Source organism: Podarcis pityusensis (genome assembly GCF_964106645.2).
Source record: "Podarcis pityusensis genome assembly, chromosome: 11".
NCBI classification, from domain to species: Eukaryota; Metazoa; Chordata; class Lepidosauria; order Squamata; family Lacertidae; genus Podarcis; species Podarcis pityusensis.
The window spans coordinates 21,924,359-21,949,214 of NC_138036.1; the positions used below are offsets into that span (position 1 = coordinate 21,924,359).

The following is a 24,856-nucleotide window of genomic DNA, read 5'->3' on the forward strand; positions in this document are numbered from 1 at the left end:
TTAGCCTTTGAAGGTACACTCACAGTAATGCTTAAGTACCACAACAGAAAACACTGCCATTGCCTGCCCTTGATGCACAACAGTGGGGCAGGCAGCTGCCAGGGACCTGACTATGCTGTTGCCATTGTGAGAAGATTTTTTTTGGGGGGGGGGTTCATTCTCTTGGACAGAACCCAGTGTGTTCTGAGTATTACGAAGGAGGCAGTAGACCTCAAGGCAAAAACCTAGGGAAATTGCCATAGCCCTGCATTTGCTGACTTTCTAGAAGCCAAGTTCATGACAGCAATGCCCAATCCTAGCGCTTTCCTGGGAGGTAGCATGAGCAACCGGCTCTGATGCTGTCCATCAGGATTACATGCCTGACCATTGACTGTAGTGGCTTGGACTGATGGGAGTTGGAATCAGACAACATCTGGATGATCAAAAGTTCTCCACCCCCTGCTATAGGAAATGATTTTTACCTCCCAAGAGCAGAGGCGAATGCAGTTCTAGTTCCTCGGCGCTTCCGGACCCAGCAGCTTTGAAGAGGCAGTTCTTGTTGTCTCCTCCTGGTGCTCAACATGGGAACTGCATGATGAACATGTCAGCATGTTAAATAAGCAGGAGGAGATCAGTGTGCACCAAAATAAATAAAAACCCAAAATCAAATCACATCTGTAAATTAAGATTTTCTTATTAGGGCATTGAAAATTGGTTGAGGTTTGACCAGGCTGCCCACTTCCTGACACTGATGGAGTTGTGATCCTAACTGTTGGGGAAGACCTAGATATCGACTTGCTGGCGCACCTCAACCCTGGTGCTCAGTGCAGGTAACAAGTTGCTACTGATGAAATGACAACGATTCTAATGACAACGATTAAAATCCTAAGCAAAAGGGTTGTAATGGGGTGAAATGCTTTTGGAGGGTGGGGTGGCTAGAAGCCACAGTGGCAGAAGGTCAAGATGGGAGGCTGAACTTCTCATATTTGAAACCACCAGTGAAATGTTGAGCTGCCTGTCACTAGCATTTTAAAAAACCCAGTACATGCATGTCTTGAGCTTAAAATGTGCCAAAGCTGTAGGGAGTGATTCCAGCTTCATGGCAGTGTTACTACACTGCATAGTTTTAATGGGACAATTTTAAACAAATGCATCCAGTAAGTGATATTGTGAAATAGAAAGCTAATCCCTCCTTTATCTGCAAAGTATTGGTGCAGGGAAGTGGAAGTCTATATTTAGACTAAGTTCAGCATATCCCTTTTTTAATTTCATGATTAGGAGACTTGCTTGGCTTGAGCTCATCATTGGAGAGGTTATCTGGCAGTGTGTTAAAATGTGATGTTTGGTTACTGAACTTCAGCATCTGCCAAAAAAAGAAAAAGGCTTTATTACACAACTAACCCTCCTGTTCTGACCTCTAGGAGAAAGGAGGCAGTTTCCCAAACCAACAAGAATAGTACAGTATTCTTCTGGAACAGGAAATGCCATTAAAATTGCTTTGTAGTAATGCTGGAATTATCAAAATTGCTTCTTCCCAACTGAATCCAATTATGCCGCGTTTACGCTGTGCTGCCTCTTGTTCCGCCCTGTCTTGTTCACTGAACTGGGGCAGTCCAGATGCTTATGGGGTTGCATTCAGCCCTCCAGTACAGTGTTTGGAATACTATGGTGTTACTAAATTTGGGACTAAGCCCGAGAGAGACTTGAACATCTGCATTTAATCCAGAGTGGTCCTCTTATTTATATCAATGTAAGTTGACAAACCTGGTTAACAAATTGGCAAAAGATGGGTGACCTGGTCCTACTATAAAGCAGTATTTGGGTATAGTTTATGCGTTGAATAAGTCATGGGTTCACTGGCTGACAACAGGTAAAACTTGTAACACTAAAGCAAAGTGTTCTGTTGGGGGAGGTAACGAATACAGCATACATTCAGGCAGATTAAATTAAACCTTGTGCAAATGTGACTACACTGGAGATAAAAATGCTGACAGCCAGGTGACAGGCTGGTGGTCACATTATTCAGAGAAGCAGCTTCTCCACTGTCCTGCCTGCTAAAGGAAGGGGGAGGGTAAACCGCCTGGCTGACGCTGGGAGCTACAGAAGAGCTAATGTCAGTGCCCTGGAAGAGGAGGCGATGTCCCCTCCAGATGTTGGACATCATTTCCCATCAGTCCCAGCCAGCATGGCCAAGAAGCAGGGATGGTGGGAGTTTTAGCCGATCAATACCTAGATGGCACCATGTGGGCGATCCCTGGTGTGCTGTCATAATCTCCATTACCAGCAGGTCAACAGTAACAGAAGCTAATGGAATGACACATTCCCACCCCGACCTCAACATCACTTACCAGACATTTTATGCAGTGCTTGCTCTCATATCGGCTGTGCAGGGAAGAAGGCACCCATCGGAGGGCAGAGAAAGCTGCAATGTCATAATGATGTCTCCGTACACAGGGGACAAATGGCTTTCCCATTCAGGTCAAATCACACCATCTAGGAAAAGAAAGCAACATTTTCTCCCATCACTTTCCAAAGTCCTAGCGGTCAGCATGTAAGCATGTGTATGTCAGAGGCTTTGTAGGAGTGCAGTAGTTCTTAGTAGTAGCTCCAAAACTAAGAAGATGCAGAGCAACACTCTTAAATATGGAGAGCAGATAATGCAAATGTTACAAGAGCTGGAAAAATTAAAATAGGCCAATCTGCAGGGATTTTATTAAATCATTTAATAATTTGGTGATGGCTGATAATTGAAAGATACCCTAGAATAGCACTTATATTTAAAGAAATAAAAGGAACATGGGTTAACCATATAATGGTTAGTAAAACTACATTAGTACGGGAGTCAACGGCTTAGATAAATTAAAAAACCAATAATAGATGCTTTTATATGAAAAAAGTAGCAGACAACACTTAAAGCATAACAGGTTTAGCATTATACCAATTTCATTTGCATATGCAATACCCTGCTTCACATATTACCCAGGAACTCAGGTTTCCTGTTTTGAAATAATCCATTTAACATGCAGAAGCCCTAAAAAAATATCAGGTTAAATACAGAATAAATATTACCCCCATTAGCTCAGTGGTAAATGACTTCCAAACTGTGTCTTAAGTATTTTCACACAATTAAATGTGGTGTAAACTGTATGTTCTTAAACTAAGCACTAGAACTTGTAGATACCTTATAGGAAGAAAGGAACAGAGGCTATTACATCAGAGGCTAATGTAGAAATTCTCATGTTTTCACATGCGCCCCCAAAATCACAGGTGAGTCAAGGATTTTTTTAAAAAATCCAGGAGGAAATTGTTTTTGCAACAACTATGAACTATTTTTAAAATGGGTTATTTTAGTTTTCCATGATTTCGTAAAGAAGATTGTGGCATTCTTTGCATACCCCCTTAATGAAGCACTTGTTCCTTGCAATGACTTGGTGGTTTCCTGCTATAAACATTTCTAAGTATGCAAGGTTGAATACAGCTCATTGAAATTAAGTGAGTAACTGGACAAATGACTCATTGCTTCCCCCTTCAACTTTGCGATGTTAACACAAAAAGCAAGGAATATGTACTTTCATGTATTTTTTTGCAATCAACAGCCACCAGCTTTTAAGAAGAGGTGTACACAAAGCTCTTTTTCCTGCTTTGTTATAGTATTTCAGATGAATAGCAGTTTGTCTCTAAGGCCACTCTCACCAAAAAGCCCACCCTTCCACTCCCAATGGACAGCCGCCGACACCAGTAAACGCTTATAAACATGTTCAGCCCAACACTGTTTAGAGATGGTTGTAATTAGGTGGTAAAGAAATTGTTGAAATGAATAAAACATGCTTACTAGCCCTGTCAGATCTTTGCAGTCCACACAGGAGAAGTTGGGAGTGGAGCAGAGGTTAGGAGCTCCCCCGCCCCATTTTAGCATGAATACAGCTTTGGTTATTGGGGACTCAGCACCTAGCATTCCCTGCCCCACTCCAGGTCATTGGCTGCTATTGGGGGACGGGCACAGAAGTGCTGAGTGCATCTACCTCCTATCACCCATCTGCTTCAGTGAGGTGGTAGCAGCAGATGTAGGTGCAGAAAATGTAAGACTGGAGAGGTGCAGTAGCATCTGCACATTTAAGATACTGCACAGCTTTATCCTTGAGCCCCCAGGAAAAAAAACTTTCACTCTCATTTACTTTGGGATAAATGACATGTTTTCTCTAGCTTGTGCCCAAAGTGCAGTGGCACATCGGGTTACAGACGCTTCAGGTTACAGACTCCGCTAACCCAGAAATAGTACCTTGGGTTAAGAACTTTGCTTCAGGATGAGAACAGAATCGTGTGGCGGTGGCGAAGCAGCAGCGGGAGGCCCCATTAGCTAAAGTGGTACCTCAGCTTAAGAACAGTTTCAGGTTAAGAACAGACCTCCAGAACAAATTAAGTTCTTAACCCGATGTACCACTGTACTATCAAAAACGATATATGGGATCTAAACTGAACAGCATGCTTGAGTCCTGATGTTAACCTAACTTTTCCTAGCTCAGCCTTCACTAATGTGGTGCATGTTGATGAAGGCTGATCTGACTTGTCTCCTTTGGGGTTTTCACCTTCCACTGTGAGAAGTTATTGCTGCTTAGACTGCAGAATATAACAGAGACCCAGCAGGAACAAGACTAGCCATATGGACCAAGGGGAGACAGGCCTTGCGAGATTGGGGGTGGGGTGGGGCAATGCAGATTGTGGCCACCGGTCAAGAAAACAAGCTGAGAATGGGTTTTGTATGTGTGTTTGTTGACTATCAAAAGGAAAAAGTGCTCCTGGTGAGGCCTGTCCCACCACTGTTTACATTCCATCCACTTGAAAGTTGGTGCCCAGCTTCTCTATGCATCTTGCTAATCTGATCATTATTTGGATGCAATTACCAACCCAATGGATGAAAGAGAAAGGGAAGCAATCGGTCAGAAACCCAGGCTGTAGGTGACAGGGGGATCGATCATTTGCAACTGTACAAACAAACAAAAATGGGGAAGGGTAGAGCATCTGCTTTGCATACAAAAAAGCCCCAGGTTCGCATCTCCAGGTAGGGCTGGAAAGAAACCCCATGGCCTGATAATCCCAGAGAGCGTCTAGACAACACAGCACTATATAGACCAATGGTCTCACTCAGTATAAGGCAGGTTCCTAAAAAAAGAAATGCAAGGTGGTCTTCGGCGATCGCTCATAGCCGAGTAAGATTGTATTCCATAAGCATGGTTTTAACAGTGAGTCCGTAAGTGGCTGGAGGCCAATTCTGGATCCACACATCCTTCCACAGTGGGGGCATAGGTTTCAGGATAGGAGTTGATCATGGTGAGGGTTTGCCAAGCGTGCCTTCCTCCTAGCGCATTTCTCCCTTTCATCCTGAGTTCGAGCGTCTTCAAAGCCCATGACACCTTTGGTATAGGCTGTTCTCCAACTGGAGCGCTCGCAGGCCAGTGTTTCCCAGTTGTTGGCGTTTATACTACATTTTTTTAGATTTGCCTTGGGAGAAGAGTCTTTAAACCTCTTTTGTTGACCACTTTGGTCATTACACTTTCCATTTTTAAGTTAGGAATAGAGTAGTTGCTTTGGAAGACGATGATCAGGCATCTGCACAACATGACCAGTCCAACGAAGTTGATGTTGAAGCATCATCGCTTCAACACTGGTGATCTTTGCTTCTTCCAGTACACTGACATTATTTCACCTGTTTTCTCAAGTGATATGTAAAAATTTTCAGAGACACCATTGATGGAATCGTTCAAGGAGCTGGAGATGACATTTATAAGTGGTCCATGTTTCACAAGAAGAGTTTGGATTTGATATCCCACTTTATCACTACCCAAAGGAGTCTCAAAGCAGCTAACATTCTCCTTTCCCTTCCTCCCCCACAACAAACACTCTGTGAGGTGAGTGGGGCTGAGAGACTTCAGAGAAGTGTGACTAGCCCAAGGTCACCCAGCAGCTGCATGTGGAGGAGCGGAGACGCGAACCCCGTTCACCAGATTACGAGTCTACCGCTCTTAACCACTACACCACACAGGCTCTCTCACAAGCATACAGTAAGGTTGGCAGTACAATAGCTTTGTAAACAAGCATTTTGGTTTCCCTGCGAACAAGGTGGTCTTACCACCTTGAGGAAGCCCATGGGTGCAAATGGTGCCCACCATCCACCCAGAGCAAGTCTAGCTATTTAAAGTGCCTTTGAAGTCACACTGACCTGTCACCATACATTTGCTGAGCTCTCTGATCCCTTTTAAAATTGCCCTTGAAAACTCACCTCTGCGCGCGCACACACACACACTGTTAATGGGGTGGAGACAGCTATGGGTGATACCCAATGCAGTGTTGTCCTAAACCATGAATGGGGAACCTGTGGTCATTCAGATGTTGCTGACCTGAAACTGTAATTATCCCAGGACATGAACCAAGCCATCTGGGACGGATGAGAGCTGATGTCTGTAGTGCCACAGGTCTGTCCCCCCGTCCTAAATGATATGCCTTCTAGTTAAATGGTGAACCACCACTGCTTCTGCCCTCTTCCATATCCAGTCTGAAAGAAGCACCAGCAAAGCCTGGTAGCCAAAACAGAGACCGAGATTATTTATATTACTTACACATTATATTGTCATTGAGACTAAAACTTTATATATACATACATATACAAACACACCTATTAGACTTTCCAGGGGGGAAAAGGAGCACTGCTTCAGAGCTAGATAAAATTATTTCCAATTGCAGAGTCAGGAAACATTTGAATGTGTGCGATAGCATGATGAATAATGCTAATGAAGCACGTTGTATTAAAACTAACAAAGACGGGAGCATTCTTAAAGATCTGTTCTCTGCCAACCACACAAACACCTCGGTAATGAAGTCTGCCACCATTGTTAAACTCTCTCTCGGGGACTAGTAAAGTTGCTGTTCCGCACATAGACTGTTGTAGCCCCGTAGGCAATTCTAATCTTCACATAATTGTAATTACGCCAGTTGTGAAGTGAGGAGGGTATGCAAGCTGCGAAAATTTTCTTTGTTGAGTCTTGTTCAGTTGAGTCAAAGGCAAAAAAAAAAGTATTTGCTTAAAAGACAAATTGAGCACTGAAGAAATATTTTCTTTGGAGTTGACATCCAGGATTAATGAACATTAGTAGTGATGTAAGGATATAGTTGTGAGCAAAAATCACGTGGCTAAGGTCACACATTCAAATGTCTGATGTGATCGCCTTCCATCAGGGACACCTCAACCCAATTCAGACAAAAGGGTTTCTAGCAGAATCTCAATGTTTCTGGGCTCTACCAGCTCAAACTTCCAAGTTGTGATATATGATCCCCCTTTTCTGTTTTCCTGCCCCAGTAGCATATTATCATCTCCTTCTCCCTGTCATTGATCAGCCTGAAGCCCTAGTTCAGGCATCCCAACTTGGCGCCTTCCGAGTGTTTCAGATTACAACTCCTCTCATCCACCACAGCTGGGCTCTTTGGGGCTGATGGGAGTTGTAGTCCAAAACACTCAGAAGGTACATTCTACAAATACAAGCTGTAGAATGAGGGGACCTGGCACTAGGAATCGCCTACACCTGTGTTTTCAGCACTGAACCAAAACAGAAAAACAAAGGCTGTGTAGAGCAACATATAAAGTGCACGCGTACACACACACACACACACACACCTGCCAAAGAATCCAGGGGAACTTGGGAACACAACCTGCACCATCTTTGCCTTGGTGGGAACATGACCTGCAACATCTTGTCAAAGGTTATAGGACTGGTTGTCCCATGTCACATTCACACGATACATTTAAAGTACTATGATACCACTTTGAACAGTCATGACTTTCCCCCAAAGGATACTGGGAGCTGTAGATTGTGAAAGGTGCTGAGAGGTTTTAGGAGACCCCTATTGCCCTCCCGGGACGCGGGTGGCACTGTGGGTTAAACCACAGAGCCTAGGACTTGCCGATCAGAAGGGAGGCGGTTCGAATCCCCGCGACAGGGTGAGCTCCCATTTCTCGGTCCCTGCTCCTGCCAACCTAGCAGTTCAAAAGCACGGCAAAGTGCAAGTAGATAAATAGGTACCGCTCCAGCGGGAAGGTAAACGGCGTTTCCGTGCGCTGCTCTGGTTCGCCAGAAGCGGCTTAGTCATGCTGGCCACATGACCCGGAAGCTGTACGCCGGCTCCCTCGGCCAATAAAGCGAGATGAGCGCCGCAACCCCAGAGTCGGTCACAACTGGACCTAATGGTTAGGGGTCCCTTTACCTTTACCTATTCCCCTCCCAGATATACCACTCCCTGGGTACAGAGACTGACTACTAAGCCACTCTGTGAAGTGCAGCTCTGGGAGGGCAAACCTGTCAACTGCCCCAGAAACTCAGGACATCCTGTTTTTCCTGCAGGAGTACAATGGCCATATAGGGCTCCTAGCTCTGAAGTGATTTCGCCCCGAAAAAAGGGGCAGTTGGTCTTGTGCATGTGTTTTGGGGCACTGAGCCTCAAAAAGCACTTTTTCAGACCTGGAAGATGGTGTTCCAGATTTGGGTTGCATTGTTTTGGAGCCCAACTCTTAGCAAACCACAGCTCCCATTATCATTTTAGGAGATGCCATGACTATTCACAGTGGTATGATAGAGTTTATGGTGTAAATGTGGCCCTAGTTCCCAGAGAGGTCAGGATGCTCGCCTGTGAGTACCCAGAGCCACCCCCGCTGCTGCCTCCCTGTACCCCAATGTAATTTCCTCAGCTTAGTAGGGGTGTGTGTGGAAAAGGTGTTTGCAGAGCCTTATTCTCAGCAGGCTACACATCCAATTCTGCACACAAGGATTGAAAGGGGGGGGGCTGTTTGCCCTTAAATCTTTGTGACATCTCTGCTAGAGATTCCTTCCAGTCAAATGAACCTGGAGCTTTCTGCAGGTAAAGTATGCAATTTGTCAATGAGCCAGGTTTTTCCCTGCCCTCCCAATACATAGGTTTCATAATTTCCTTTTAAAATCTACATTAACCTCTCTGAAATGTGAGCTTGCCAAATGACTGTGGGACAGGCTGGAGAGTGGATGATACAATACTGAGCTCGAGGTGCATGCCAGTGTACACACAGGACTTCTGTACATGCAAGTTTCCCCCATCACTTAGAGACAGTGTGGCACAGTGGTTAGTGTTTTGGGCTATATGACCTGAGAGGCCCGGGTTCAAATTCACGCCCAGCCATGAAGCTCGATAGGTGATCTTGGGTCAGTGCCTCACTGGGGTTTTGTGAGGATAAAATGGGGAGACAAACTATGTAAGCCACCCTAAGCTCTTTGGAGGAAAGCCAAGATGCGGAATTAATTAATTCACATGGCTTGGGTCCAGGCTCCCTCTACAAACCTGCCCAGGTGCTAACATCCTTGGGTGAGCATCTTCTTAGCTCCATCTGTAGCAGAAGAGTGGCTGGTGGTGACATTGCTTGCTTTTGTGTTTTCTAAAGCTGTTTTTAAATGTTGCAATCCCAGTTTGGGAGATAGGTGGGATATAAATATAATAAACAAGCAAGCAAATGGGAAGCAGGGCAGGGCAGCTACAGAGTGGTGTCCCTTTAGCCAAAGGGAAGGAAGAAAACCACTGTGACCAATGCAGCTTTTTGCATGTACTGCAAAGCTTTGAAGTAGCAAGCGCCCAATAAATGCAAGAGAGCTACATTTGCTTCAGCCAGACAGACTCGGGAGAAACACAGCTGAAGCATAAGGAAACAGCTAAACGTTTCGAGGAACACACTGAGCATGGATCTTTCTGGTTGTAACATATTGTGCCCTGGCATTAAGAATAAGCAATTCATACGAACTATTTTTAAATGGCTTTTCCTCGAAGACCGGCTGAGCAGCTGTGGCCCAACTCTGACTCAACAGTTTAATTGCGCACAGCCAATAAAATATGTGTTTACAACCCATCTGCAATATGCTGTGCTGTCAGCATACAAAACTAACCAAATGTGCCGGTGTCTCCTGCCATTAGGAAGCAGAGCAAGACAATAAATAAATAAAACCACAGTGCTTGTGCTCCATATTAATCTATATACAGTGGTACCTCGGGTTAAGTACTTAATTCGTTCTGGAGGTCCGTTCTTAACCTGAAACTGTTCTTAACCTGAAGCACCACTTTAGCTAATGGGGCCTCCTCCTGCTGCTGCACCGCCAGAGCACGATTTCTGTTCTCATCCTGAAGCAAAGTTCTTAACCCGAGGTACTATTTCTGGGTTAGCGGAGTGTGTAACCTGAAGTGTATATAACCAGAAGCGTATGTAACCCAAGGTACCACTGTACAACAACTACCTCTGCTCTTTTTTTATGTTCACAATCGCTCAACTGATTCTAATCTCAAGATTAGAATGGGGTGCGAGTCATCTTCAGTAGCCAGCACATCCAGGTAGGGCTGGAAATGTCCCCCATCTGAAACCCTGCAGAGCTGCTGCCAGTCAGTGTATACAATACTAAGCTAGACGGAACAATAGTCTAGCTCAGAAAAAGGCAGTTTGCTACAGGCACTCTTAAGCATATATACAGGGCTTTAACTCTACAGCACTTTTCCTGTGTAAGAGGTTGTGTAAGACTAGGGATGTGAGGAGGCAGCAGTTTCCATTCTAATTTCTGTTCTGACCTGCCTTTGTTCAGCGCTGTTTCTGTTCTCCTGCAATTCATTTCCCACCAACACTACATTCTTCATCTCTTCTCCTGCCCCTCAGAGCTTTTATAGCCTACGTATAGTAGAAGTATTTAAAATAAGGGTCATCATAGCGTCCTCTTTTTTGCTCTTCAAAATATGGCAACTCTACCCTACTTGAAACCCTGGAGAGCTGCTGCCAGCCAGTGTAGACAATTGCCAGCTTGATGGACCAATGATCTAGGTGCAAGGCAGCTGCCTATATTATGAATACCCACTTCAAGAAAAAGCATACATTGAAAAGGAGGATAATCCCTTTACCTACTCAAACTAACAAAATGAATTTCAAGAAGGACAAATGCAAGGTTATGCACTTAGGCAGAAATCATCAAAGGCACAAATATGAGGGGCACCTGGTTTACTAGCAGTACATGTGAAAAGGATTTAGGGGTCTTGGTAGACCACAAACTTAACATGAATCAACAGTGTGATGCAGCAATAAAAAAGTGAACGCAATTCTAAGCTGCATCAGCAGAAGTATAGTGTCCAAATCAAGGAAAGTAATAGTACCGCTCTATTCTGCTGTGGTCAGGCCACACATGGAATACTGTGTCCAGTTCTGGGCACCGCAATTTAAGAAGGATGTTGACAAGACGGAACATGTGTGGAGAAGGGCGATCAAGATCATCAAGGGTGTGGAAACCAAGCTAGCAGGACCAGTGGTCAGGGGTGATGGGAATTGTAGTCCAAAAACATCTGGAGACCCAAGTTTAGAAAACCCTGGACTAGACGAACCTTGGGGTTCCTTTCAACTCTACAGTTCTTTGATTCTATGCCCTGCTAACGCTCAGATTGGATGACTGGAATGTGTTCTACGTGGGGCAGCCCTTGAAGGCAACTTGGAAATTGCAACAGGCCTGGGATGAAGCAGTCAGATCACCATTTAGAAGCAATACAATCCCCATTTTAAAACAGCTACATTGATTGCCAGATTCTGGGCTCAATTCAAGAAGCTCACATAAGTATTGGAGCCTAAGTAATTTACATCTTTAAGTACATGAAAGACCACCTCCTTCCCTGTAGACCATCTTGGCAGTAAATATCAGCAGAGTAGGCCCACTTGGTAGTTCCACACTCTCATAAGTTGGGTTCTTATGTAGAAGACATAAGATGAACTTACTGGATCAGGCCAGTGGTCCATTTAGTTCAGTATCCTGTGCTCACCAGATACCTGTGGGAAACCTGCAAGCTGGACATAAGCACAACAACTCTCTGCCCACCTGGGATCACCAACAACTGGTATCCAGAGGCACACTACCTTTGACCACTGAGGTAGAACATAGCCATTGTGGCCACGTTGTATGTTGCAAAGTGTAATGCTCTCTTCTGTATATTCTCTTCTGAACAAACATGCATAGGATTGCAGTGTTACTTACTCAGTTTGTAGATTACGGCTGTTGTGTGGTTCAGTTCTATGCTAGCTGCCATAGGTCCAATACCAGTTATTTGTGAAGCATCCCAAGGAGACTTTTGGATTTCCAGCAGAATTATAGACTTGGGGCAGGCTGCATATTCAGACTGGAATCCCAGAGCACTTTTCCCAGATGGCTCCACAGAGGCCCATGCTGCAAATGCAAGGATATCTGGAGTAAAGACTCCCAGGAAGAAAGCAGAAGAGGAGGCAGGCCAGCAAACAGTTGCAATCAAGTGTAATTCAGATGAGAAACACCTGGAGCTCCAAGCACAGGTTCTTCAGATTCATGCTGAAGACTCAGCTAATTCTTTCAGGGCATGTCACATAGAAAGGAGAGCTCTAAGCAGATCAATTCCCTGTTTGGTGCAGGAAATACATCAGCACCACACATTTAAAGCAGTATTGTATCACTATAACTAGTCATGGATTCCCCCCAAATAATTCGGGGTGCCATAGTTCGGGGTGCCTGCCCCACATAATCAATCACATGACAGTGCATGCAAACCTGTTGGCTATTTGCAGATTAGTTGCGCTGCAGAGAGCTTGCTGGGACCACAAAATAACTTTAGCTAGGTTTTAATAACAAAAACAAAAACTCCTTTTACATTAATTATAATATATCAATAAGCATGACCCAACCAGCAACCCATCCACCAGGGTACTGAGAGAGCTAAGTGCTGCTCTTTATATACTATACCCAACAGCTTAATTACCACACCTTAACAGCACCTGCTATACTGCTGCACAGCTTTAAAACTAGGTCACATTATTTGCTCTGGCGCTTAAAGAAATACACAGCTTGTGGAACAATATTGAACCTTCAAATTTCAACATTCCCCTGCGGTTCATTATTGTGGAACAAAAACGTAAAACATATTTTGTACATGTCTTTCATGTGTAACCTTTGGAAATGCTTTAGTAAAAATGTCCGCGATTTGATATAATTCTGGGTGCCATAGTTCAGGGGTGCCCGTCCCAGATAATCGATCACATGACGGTGCATGCAAACCATATGGCAATGCTCATCAACTTGGGGGGAAGCAGCCCCCTCAAATTTTTAAGGGGAGGGCAAAACCCCCTTCGGCCTCTAGCAGTTGGCTCCAGTGCCTTAGTTTGTTAAAGGGGCTGAGAGTTGTTAGGAGACTCCTATTCCCCTCACAGAACCAGAATTCTCAGAGTGGTTTAGCAATCAACCCCTCTTCCCAGGGGACTCTGGGAACTGTAGCTCTGCCGGGGAGTAGGGGTCTCCTTCCAGCTCTCAACACCATTTACCAACCACAGTTCCTGCGATTCTTTGGGGGTAGCTGTGACTGATTAAAATGGTATGATACAGCCTTGAATTTATAGTGCAAGCAGGAGTGGAGTTAGGTTACCCCCCAAGAAATGGCTTGAAAACCTCCCAACTTAGGTAATCAATTCCGTTCTCGAGCTGCTGATACCATTTTTGTTTTAAATGTTCAACCCACCCTCTTGCAATGTAAGTCAATTAAGAAGAGTTTGGATTTGATATCCTGCTTTATCACCACCCTAAGGAGTGTCAAAGCGGCTAACAATCCCCTTTCCCTTCCTCCTCCACAACAAACACTTTGTGAGGTGAATGAGGCTGAGAGACTTCAGAGAAATATGACTAGCCCAAGGTCACCCAGCAGTTGCATGTGGAGGAGTGGGAACACGAACCCAGTTCACCAGATTATGAGTCTAACCCTCTTAACCACTACACTACCCTAGTTCTGTTTTCTGCGACAGCAAAGAAGTCTTCTCTTCTCTTGGCTGAATGTGCCCAGATCCTTCACCCTTTCCTCATGGCAGGACTCATCTCACATACCTTTGCATCTCTATTGTCCTCCTGTGAACTCGTTCAATTTGCCTTTTAATATGCAGAATCCAGAACTGGACCTAGAACACCAGAAATATAGTGGAACGACTGACTTCCTGTGACTTGGGAAGCGGCAATCTATTCACGCAGGCTGAATTCACGAGCCAGTTTTTGCATCACACTGATGACTTGCTTCGCCTTTTGCACATGGAGTTGTCTTCTGGCAGTAAACCAGCAAATTCCCCCATCCCCTTTCCTTCTCCAACAACAACATGGACCAGGAACACTGAAGCAGAATACTGGATCCCTAATTCTGGTGCTCCCCGTATGTGTCCCCTAGACTGATGATGCCATAATAGAGACTCTGTTGGTACCCTGTACTATTTAAACAGTTTGTCTGCAAGTGGCTACCCAAGGAATGCAGTCCAAGGCAAGGTGGGCCTTTTGGTCTGAAGCTGCTCTTCTGTTCTTCACTGCCGGGCAAAATGACCACAGTGACAGGCCTCCTTCCATGCATTTAAACACAGAGCAGCCCTTCCCCTTTCAAAAGGAGCTTTCTACACAACAGCATGTCAGGCAGCAGAGTCACACATCATTCATTGCCTATAGCACATAAAATCTAATGAGAGCCAATTAGAAGCATTGTCTGCACAGTTCTGGCAGAATCACTAATGGGGCTACTTATATTTTGGGATCTCTGTTTCAAGAAAGGAAGATAAAACACGCCACCGTTCATTCAAACATTGTTTACCCTTTTCTGCTTCCCCACATTTTAAAAGACAAAATCAAGGCATGCCGCTAGTAAGACAAAGATTCTGCCCTCAAGTTTCCTTTAGAAATGCAAACAAAAACAGTTTTTAAAACAAAAGCAATTTATTTTCATTTTTTTAAACCTACTATGGCACGCTTGCTGTTGTTGTTTGAAACATTTCGCAATCTGATGAAGTGGACTGCGAGTCAATCAAAAGCACGTGCTCTTAAATAATAATAGTAATAATCAAACTTATGAAATATGCAAAGAGAAATGAAATGACACCTGACACATAATTTGATCTTATTCTCATTATGTCATACCGGCAAACGACAGCAAGCGCCTGGCAATTAAAGGAACTGAATACCCAGTGCCTTTGAAAACAAATGGATAAATGCAACAGAAACATTTCTCTCACATTGTCTCTATAGAATACTTTCCCCGCTCAATGCCAGGGACACTCTCCCTCCCTCCCTTTCTTATAAGATCTCTCTGTCATTTCACTTGTTTTTACTGTTCCATCCCCTCTTTCTTCACCTCCTCTCCCCATTGCTGCTTCTTCATCCTCCCACTGGTTTGCTCTCAGCTCCACCCACCAAGATATCATGTGAGTCTCTGATGCAGGAATTAAATAAATTTAGATCAAGGCAGTAATCTTGTTGTAAGACCACCCCCCTCCAGTGAAGATGATCTGGGCCCAGTTTCAATACATAGAACTGTCTTTACAATTTCATAGATCTTTCTAATTAGTTTCTTTTCCTGTCCCTTTTTGGTTTGTGACCTTTATCGTTTCCTTTCTCCAATGTACACCTTAAACCCTATGCCTTGTGTACTTGCAAGGAAATTGCAATGGGGTCTATTTTAAGTTTATTTTAATAGATATCTAGCTTGCCTTTTAGGTGTATAATACTCTCTGAAGTTGTTACAGCAATCCAGTATAATGCAATGCTAAAATTCTAATGTTTAAAATAGCAATAAAACCATTAAAATATATATTTAAAAAAACATCAGAACATTGAAATAACATTTTAAAATAATTTACTCTGGATAATTTATGCACAGCACTGAAGCTTTGAGCTCATATATTACTTTTTCTAAAGTGCTCACTCTATTTCTCAGACATTAACTCGCTTGGTATTGCAGTACCTGGGGATACGGAAGGAATTAACATTTTAATGTGAACCTAATTTGTACTTCCCAAAACTATTTGTGAACTGGAATGCATGTATCCTTCCACAGTAGCACTTCTCTGAATTTTGTACTACAGCATTCCAATGTGTGTATAAAATGCACATGTTATTGAAAATAATGTGTTGAAGTGCATTATACCAGAGAAAACTGCTTGCAAAAATGTGTATATTATGCAAAATGGCATACAAAAATACATACATTTGGAGAAATGCACACTTACATGCAGAAAACATTTCATGGGGACATCTTTAAAAAAATAAAAATAAGCAGATTGATGTGAAAATATGGAAAACTAAACATAAGACTGGAAAAGCTGAGATAAATCAAAACATACAGATTTACCCATCCACGGTGATAACCCTTTATGGTAACCACGTAAAATCAGACAAACACGAGCTGGAGTCAGAACATCACCAATTTATGAATCAAACATTTGTCCCTTTCGAAAGATGTACAATCTGAGACACACTTTTAAAAAATGTGCCGACTATTTTTAGGTTAGCCGTATGCTACTTGGGGTTGCACCCATGAATACTTATTCTTAATATAAATACTTTTTTAAAAAAATGCAGATGTCAGGCACTTTATTTAAAAAATGGCTTTTCCTCTTCGTTCTCACACAGGAGGAAACAGCCCTGATGCATGTACCCTCTCCAAACAAATCATGTATCGTAAGTTATCTTCAACTTACTGATGACCCTTGGGAAATGAGAAGCATATTGGAAGCCTTGCACGCCATGGCAGAACAGAGGAAGGGAAGTAGTGGCACAAGTATAAACAAACTATGAAACACGCAGTTACAGCATTTGGTGTAAATAGCCCACATCTCTTCCATTCACGTTTACACATATTTTTGTGCCACTCGTGGGACGCAGAGAACATCTGCATTTGTCTTGTCAAGGTTTGCAGACTGCACTGACGAGTGTTCCTTCCACCCTTGGTAAAGGTAATTTGGGGCCCAGCACAAAAGGGGTTACGAGAGGGGGGTATGATAGGAGGAGAGACTTAGCGGAAAGAAAATAGCCGGACACTCTCCCCAGCTTGTTTGATGGAGATGCGACCTGGCAGCATTGAAAAGCTCCAAGATTAATGGAGAAAAGGGGGAATCTGACAGCTTTTCCGCTGGTTTCACTTCTTCTGGGTGGGCCGATTGGTCTTGAATGTCACTTGCTACTTAATCTTGTGTATCTGAAACAGACTGACGTGTTTGGGGAGCCCTGCTTGCTCTGTATAGACATCAATTGGTGAGGCAGATAAAAGGAAACTGCCTTGAATCGCTCTCTTATGCCTTTTATAGAGCAATTTCTGACAACAAAATAATTAGTTGCCCCAACCAATGAAACTATCACACTCAGGATGCTCCCCTGTAACCCCCAAAGAGAAGGATTCCCTGTTTATTATCCTTCTTACAATAGCTTTCAAAAATTTGTGCTGTATCCCAAAAAATATATCCTTGCTGTTTGCAAGGAGTTGGGGGAGGAATCCTCACGTACAAGTCTCTGGAAGGTTGTAGGTGGAAAGATTTACAAACTATTATGACACAAAGACCTGCAGAATTGACTGCCTTACAAAATAGCACCAGAGCACTGATTTTGTAAAAAATATAAAATAAAAGCTCATCTTACATGTGTCCGGGTGGTGTTTTCCTTTTTATATGACATATTAGAGAGAAAGGGGTGCATGCCAGGTGACAACTTGACAAACTTGGGCTGTCTGATAATATTTTGGTAATGGACAAACGTTTTCTTTTTCTTTAATCACCCACTATCACCTACAACAATTGTATACTGTTTAAATTTATAGAAGCACAGCTTTTGGAAGAGATAAAGCAAAATTCCTTTTGGAGTCCCTAGTTACAGTTATCTTTTTTAGGTATTTATCAACTGCTTTTCCAAAGTTCAAAGTGGTATATGGACTATAAAAACCACTGTAAAGCGGAATAAATATAGTGGAAATAAAAAGCTGACGGCATAATACAAAGAAGCAACAGAACAGAACAAAATCAAGCAAACAACATGCTGGGGGGGAAACAAAAGTTTTACAACTTCTTCTAAATTCCAACAGCGCTGTAGATTTTAGTGTCCCTCAAGCAGAAAGTTATAGAGTTTAGAGGCTACTATAGTAAAGGTTTTGGGTCGCATCCAGAGGTTGTGCAAGCAGAAGCAGCCCACACAATTGGTCTTTCTCTTCCACTCTGCAGTCTTCCCTGCAGTAGGGACACGGGTGGCGCTGTGGTCTAAACCACTGAGCCTCTTGGGCTTGCCAATCAGAAGGCTGGCAGTTCAAATCCCTGTGACGGGGTGAGCTCTCATTGCTCTGTCCCAGCTCCTGCCAACCTAGCAGTTCGAAAACCTGCCAGTGCAAGTAGATAAATACGTGCTGCAGCTGGAAGGTAAATGGTGTTCCTCTGTGCTCTGGTTTCCGTCATGGTGTTCCGTTGTGCCAGAAGCAGTTTAATAATGCTGGCCACATGACCAGGAAAGCTGCCTATGGACAAACGCCGGCTCCCTCGGCCTGAAAGCGAGATGGGCGCCGCACCCCATAATCACCTTTGACTGGACTTGACCATCCAGGGGTCCTTTACCTTTACCTTCCCTGCAGTCTACCCCTACAATCATTCCACTGAAGCATGGTGTGTTGAGCAGTGCATACAGAACTACAGTGCAAGGGAGGAATAATTCAGATGGGGGACTCTTGCTGCAGTGAGAGGGGAAGGAGTGAAAATAAAAATGGATGGATTGAGCCGCCTTCCGCTAATTTAACCATTGGAAATAACTCTCTGGTCTCAGCTGCTACCATCCTTGCTTGTCCCCAAAACAGAACATTGTCAGGTGCCCAAATCTAAACTGGTCTGCAGACTCTTACAGGGATTTAGAGCATGTAATGTTTTTTACTCGCATCCCTTTAAGAGACTTTCAGCATTTATGGCCAGGGAACACCGTTCAGCATCTGAGAATGCAAAGGAAGTCCCAGGCTCAATCCCTGTTATTGCTAGTGGTTGTTTTGAAAAAGAGCAGGCGGGACATAGAATCATAGAATGGTAGAGGTGGAAGGCACCACAAGGTTCACCTAGTCCAACCTCCCGCAATGCAGGAATCTCAACTAAAGCATCCATGGCAGATGGCCATCTGACCTCAACATGATGGGAAAGCTTTGTGACTGAGAACCTTGAGAGCCAACAGCAGACAAATGACACACTGCTGAACTAGATGAACAAACAGTCTGACCTAGAATATAGCAAATTCCTACCTTCCTGTGGCTATTGTTGTTGTTGTTGTTATACACTAAGAGCCAGTGTGGTGTCGTGGTTAAGAGCGGTGGACTCGTAATCTGGTGAACCGCGTTCGCGTCTCCGCTCCTCCACATGCAGCTGCTGGGTGACCTTGGGCTAGTCACACATCTCTGAAGTCTCTCAGCCTCACTCACCTCACAGAGTGTTTGTTGTGGGGGAGGAAGGGAAAGGAGAATGTTAGCCGCTTTGAGACTCCTTCGGGTAGTGATAAAGTGGGATATAAAATCCAAACTCCTCTTCTTCTTGTCCTTAGGATGAATAGGGTATTTCCCCACCAAGGCCAGCCTGCCCTCTGCCAGTCTCCACGTACCTGCCTCCTTACTAACAGCCAATCCCCGCTACGACCGAAATGCGGATTGAAAGAAGCAGTCTATTGCAAGGTATCTGGTGCCCATGATAGTTTTTCTAGTTTACAAATGTGTCCAGGGGCTCAAAATGGTCGGTGACCCCTGCAGTAAAGGTTGTAACATGTTTAGGGTATGTCTGTCTTGAGTTAACCCTTGTTTTCCATCTGTGAACCCCCTCCCTTTGTCCTACAAATAAAGTAAGCACCCTGACCTATAAATAAAGTAATCTCAATTTTGAGGAATTTAGTGAAGCCCATGGTGTGCCTTCTTAATGGAGATTCCTCCCCTACAGTTCCCTCCTATGGCACCTTTCCCTTGACCCAGACTACTCTATTATAATGCTTTAAGGTACTCAAAACCAATCTAGGAGAATATTGCAAGGAAGGGTGGTGGTAGTAACACAGCTAAGCAGAAATTGAGTATATGCGATTTATTTCACAATGCAGAGCCTCTTAGGTCACAAGGGAAGTAGAAAGTGCCTCTGTAGGGCTCCAGTTCCATGGCGATGCTTACCTATAAGCAAAAAGGGGATGGGTTGTGCCCTTGAAAAAAGATCAAACTTTGAGTTTTGTTGTTTCTACAGTTATTTTTTTTAAAAAAGATCTGTTGAAGATATGCACCTGCCACTTCCATGTTTATACTCTTATCAGGATAGTTCTGGTAGTGAAGAGAACAGTTGTCAATTCAGTGATGGATCACCAGCGTGTTAGCATTATAGACCTGATTCCTTCTTTTCTCTCTTCCAAAAGAGGTATTCCCAGACATCCTCCTATTTTTAAACAACCAGCTGTTCTCCTAGCTAATTGTGTCCCTTTAAAACAAAGCTGCGGTCAACCCCTGATGTTTTTGAATACATGGTGAGCGGGCAACTTCAAAGACCCTGGAATTTTGGGATCTGTTTTATCTAACAGCAGAAGCCCAGGAAACATCTGAAACGCAAACGTTTCCGTATTTTGTGTGCTGCTGTGATAAGTAGGAATTTTTAAATTGCTTCACGATTGTATGCAAATCTTTCCCACTACATTTTCCACTTAGGGCAGGAGTCATCGATGTGGCGCCCACAGGGGCACGCATACCCACAGGGGCCCTCCCCTGTCACCCATAGTGCCTCCTCCCTATACAGTTGTACCTTGGTTGTAGAACGCCTTGGTACTAGGATGTTTTGGCTCCTGAACGCCGAGAACCCAGAAGTGTTCCAGTTTTTGAACCTTTTTCAGAAGCCCAACGTCCGACATGGCTTCCAGTTGAGTGCAGGAAGATCCAGCAGCCAATCGGAAGCCATGCCTTGGTTTTCAAACTGTTTTGGGAGTCGAATGGACACCCGGAACGGATCAAGTTTGAGAACCCAGGTTCTACTGTACTGAAGTCAGGACTGAAAGAAGCATTATATTGAGGACAATAGAATAAGTTGTGGTGTATGTTTGATTGTGATGTGTGTGTGTGTTGTGTGGTGCCCACAACAGGTTTCTCCACTTCACAATGTGTCCAAGAGCCTTTGCTTTCCAGTGAACACAGACAAACATTTTACTGTGTTGTAACATAAGGTTACCAGATTTTTTTTCAATGAATCCAGGGACACTTTTCAATGTCAATGGATTTTGTATGGGGACTGATTTGTAAATCCGGGGACTGTCCCTGGGAAACGGGGACGTCTGGTAACCTTATTGTAACATACCATGGAATACACACAACTACTTGCTAAGCAGGTCATCTCTATCATTCTCCCAACCAACAATGAGAATCTGATTGCCCTACAGCACCCGAGAAGCAGCTCAGGGAGGTCAACATTGTCTTGATCAGTTTGGGTAACATAACACTCACTATACTCACAATCAGAGGCTATTTTTCTACCTTTTCTCTAGTACTTGATGTCAAAGGATGGGAACAGCCCTAGAGGAATACATACACTGCTGTACACACTACAGTTAGCCTGGCTGACTGGCCACCTAGGCTGTAGCTCAGGCTTAATTTCTGATTTTTCCCATGTGTGCAAGCTCAGCATGAGGCCTTTCATGGTTTCTGGGCAGAAAAATCAACCTAGCAACCAGAAAAAGAAATTCCGGTTGTTTTCCACAATCAGTTTCCTATTAGTTAGTCTTTTATAGAGCAACCAGCTGAAAAGTTTTCCTTAGATTGTCCAACAGGAAGGGAAAATCTAAAGGTAAGTAGCAAGACCAGAAAGAAGAACCCTCAAGGAGGAGTTTAGAAAGAAAACACCCTCTGCCCTTTCCTAAAACTGTAGTATGGACAAGTTTGTTTTTTTATGCATACTGTTCTCTGCTCTCCCTAAACGCTTGACTATGGTTGCATTATATTTTGCACTGGCTCTGTTTCTAAACCACCCCCCACTTTCTGTATTGCTGCTGTTGCGATACAAGATTAGCATAGTTTTTTGAGCAAAGATGCTCCACACTAGTTTTTAATACAGTGGTACCTTGGGTTAAGAACTTAATTCGTTCCAGAGGTCCGTTCTTAACCTGAAACTGTTCTTAACTAGATATACCACTTTAGCTAATGGGGCCTCCCACTGCCGCTGCACGATTTCTGTTCTCATCCTGAAGCAAAGTTCTTAACCCAAGGTACTATTTCTGGGCTAGCGGAGTCCGTAACCTGAAGTGTCTGTAACCCGAGGTACCACTGTATCTTAGCAATAGCACAGAACATTTTGTTTGTTTTACAGCTTTTGGTAACCCCTTGTTCACTGTAGCCTTGAAGTCCCTTTTTTAAAAATGATCATGACCTTTATATAGCCCATTCTGGAGGGTGAAGTTCACGGCCTTTCCCTTCCACTGGCTTTCTAGTTCATATCCTCTCCACCAGTGAACTGAGGGCCAGGATTGTGGCTGGTGCTATGCACCTTTCCCTTCAATGCTCCACCTAGAAATGTAGCTGTGCCACCAAGCACAGCTCTCCAGTGATAGCTCAGTCGGTAGAGCATGAGACTCTTAAACTTAAGGCCGTGAGTTCGAGCCCCACATAGGGCAAAAGGTTCCTGCATTGCAGGGGGTTGGACTAGATTACTCTCAGGATCCCTTCCAACTTTACAGTTCTGTGATTAGAAAGAAGGTTGGATTTGCAAACCAAATTCAGATTGTGGGGATGAGGGCAAAACTTGTCAGCCTTAAATGTGGTTAGCCTATCTTTGCTGGTATCACACAAAACAAGGTGCAACTGAAGGGAAAGGGAATTTCCTGCTGAGAATGGCATGGGTGCAAGTTCCAAACCATGGCATGCAAGGAGTAAGCATTACAGTATGTCTGCTGCACCAAGAAATAAGGTATTTTAACTGCACGTGTAAACGTTTTAATTTGGACTCAAAACCAAATATTTTCTGACTGCCTTTTCAGAGATTAAAAAAAAAAAATGCCAGGAGGCACCAATATAATTCATATTTTCAAGTTAGGCAATGGTGTTAGAAGTACTGGCACTAATTCATGTAAAAGGTGCTCACTCATTCAACTTAGGCAGTTATGAAAAATGATTAGTTTAGCACTGAAAAACAGCAAATAAACAGGGAGGATTTCGTTTATTTCCTCTGTTCTTGCATTTGGGACTTCTGTGGGTGGTGCTATCAGATTTCTAATCTGCAGGAGAGACCACCCTCCATCCCCGCCAGCAACTCATTTGCATTTTACAATTTTAATATCTGCAAATATAGGCACACTGCACTCTTTTGACATTTCAGACCTGAAGGCAATTTAAAAAAACAAACTACAAACACCCTTGACCCTTCTAATTGGAACGTCTGGACGCTGTAATCGTAAATTACAAACATAGCAGGCTTTATCCTGGATTCTAACATATTCCAACATGCTTCATTAGGAGAAAGAGATTAAAAATGGATTAAGCTGCAGAATATTCTGGGGGGGTTTCTTCTTTTCAACCAAAGTACTCACTGCCTTGGCCTACCAAGGCCTCATACACTACACACGAATCAGCCCATCTGTGTACAAAACTTGTTGTGGGCCCTCAGAATTGTCGTTTTGCTGTGAAGATTTGCTATACGGTTCAGTCAGTATATACAACAAACTCCTTTTCTTGGATGTGAAGGTGAGCAATTGGGAGGACGTCTTCCGTGCATCTTGAATCTTCCAGGCTATGAAAAGGTTTTAGGCCAGGCTGAGGGGAGCCTCAGACCTGGCAGCTGAATAACAATCTTATTACAACTGGGCTCAGAATGTCTTCTGCCTTAAGTTTCTCAGTTCTCAGCTGGTTTTCCTCCGAACTGCTTTCTATCACTGGCTGCAGTAAACTGGAGATATTAAAAAATTTGTTTTTTTATTTTAAATAATAATATTTTAATAATACACACATCCACCTGTGTGTATTATTTTTTTGTGCTGGTTCAGATATTCATATTGTTATTAAGTGGATATTTCAAAGGGTTTTATACAGTATTTATACATGGAGGCAGAGGTCAATTCTGTGTCCAGGGCAGCTGTTTACCAGCTCCATCTGGTATGCAGGTTGAGACCCTACCTGCCTGTGGACTGTCTTGCCAGAGTGGTGCATACTCTGGTTATCTCCCACTTGGACTACTGCAATGCACTCTACATCGGGCTACATTTGAAGGTGACCCAGAAACTACAACTAATCCAGAATGCGGCAGCTAGGCTGGTGACTGGGAGCAGCTGCCAAAACCACATGACACCAGTCTTGAAAGACCTACATTGGCTCCCAGTATATTTCCGGGCACAATTCAAAGTGTTGATGCTGATCTTTAAAGCCCTAAATGGCCTCAGTCCAGTACAGTGGTACCTCGGGTTACATACGCTTCAGGTTACATACACTTCAGGTTACAGACTCCACTAACCCAGAAATAGTGCTTCTGGTTAAGAACTTTGCTTCAGGATGAGAACAGAAATTGTGCTCCGGCGGCACAGTAGCAGCAGGAGGCCCCATTAGCTAAAGTGGTGCTTCAGGTTAAGAACAGTTTCAGGTTAAGTACGGACCTCCAGAACGAATTAAGTACTTAACCCGAGGTACCACTGTATAGCTGAAGGAGCTTCTCCACCCCCATCGTTCTGCCCGGACACTGAGGTCCAGTGCCGAGGGCCTTCTGGCGGTTCCCTCACTGCGAGAAGTGAAGTTACAGGGAACCAGGCAGAGGGCCTTCTTGGCAGTGGCGCCCGCCCTGTGGAATGCCCTCCCACCAGATGTCAAAGAGAAAAACAACTACCAGACTTTTAGAAAACATCTGAAGGCAGCCCTGTTTAGGGAAGCTTTTAATGTTTGACAGACTATTGTATTTTAATATTTTGTTGGAAGCCGCCCAGAGTGGCTGGGTAAACCCAGCCAGATGGGCGGGGTATTATTATTAATTACACTGGTCAACAACAAATTTGTTTTCTGCGTTTTTTCAGCTGATTTAGGATGAATC

The 24,856-nt window shown here is 43.8% G+C and overlaps 1 protein-coding gene across 1 annotated transcript in view; it reads right to left on the reverse strand.

Moving 5' to 3' along the window:
- The window catches only part of ARL15 (ARF like GTPase 15), a 246,547-nt gene that overhangs the window by 19,814 nt on the left and 201,877 nt on the right, over positions 1 to 24,856 (reverse strand). The window contains exons 6-7 of the transcript XR_013977203.1: positions 2,328 to 2,472; positions 462 to 567 (exon numbers count right to left, since the gene is read on the reverse strand). The gene's annotated coding sequence lies outside the window, so the exon portion shown is untranslated. The remainder of the gene's footprint in view (positions 1 to 461; positions 568 to 2,327; positions 2,473 to 24,856) is intronic.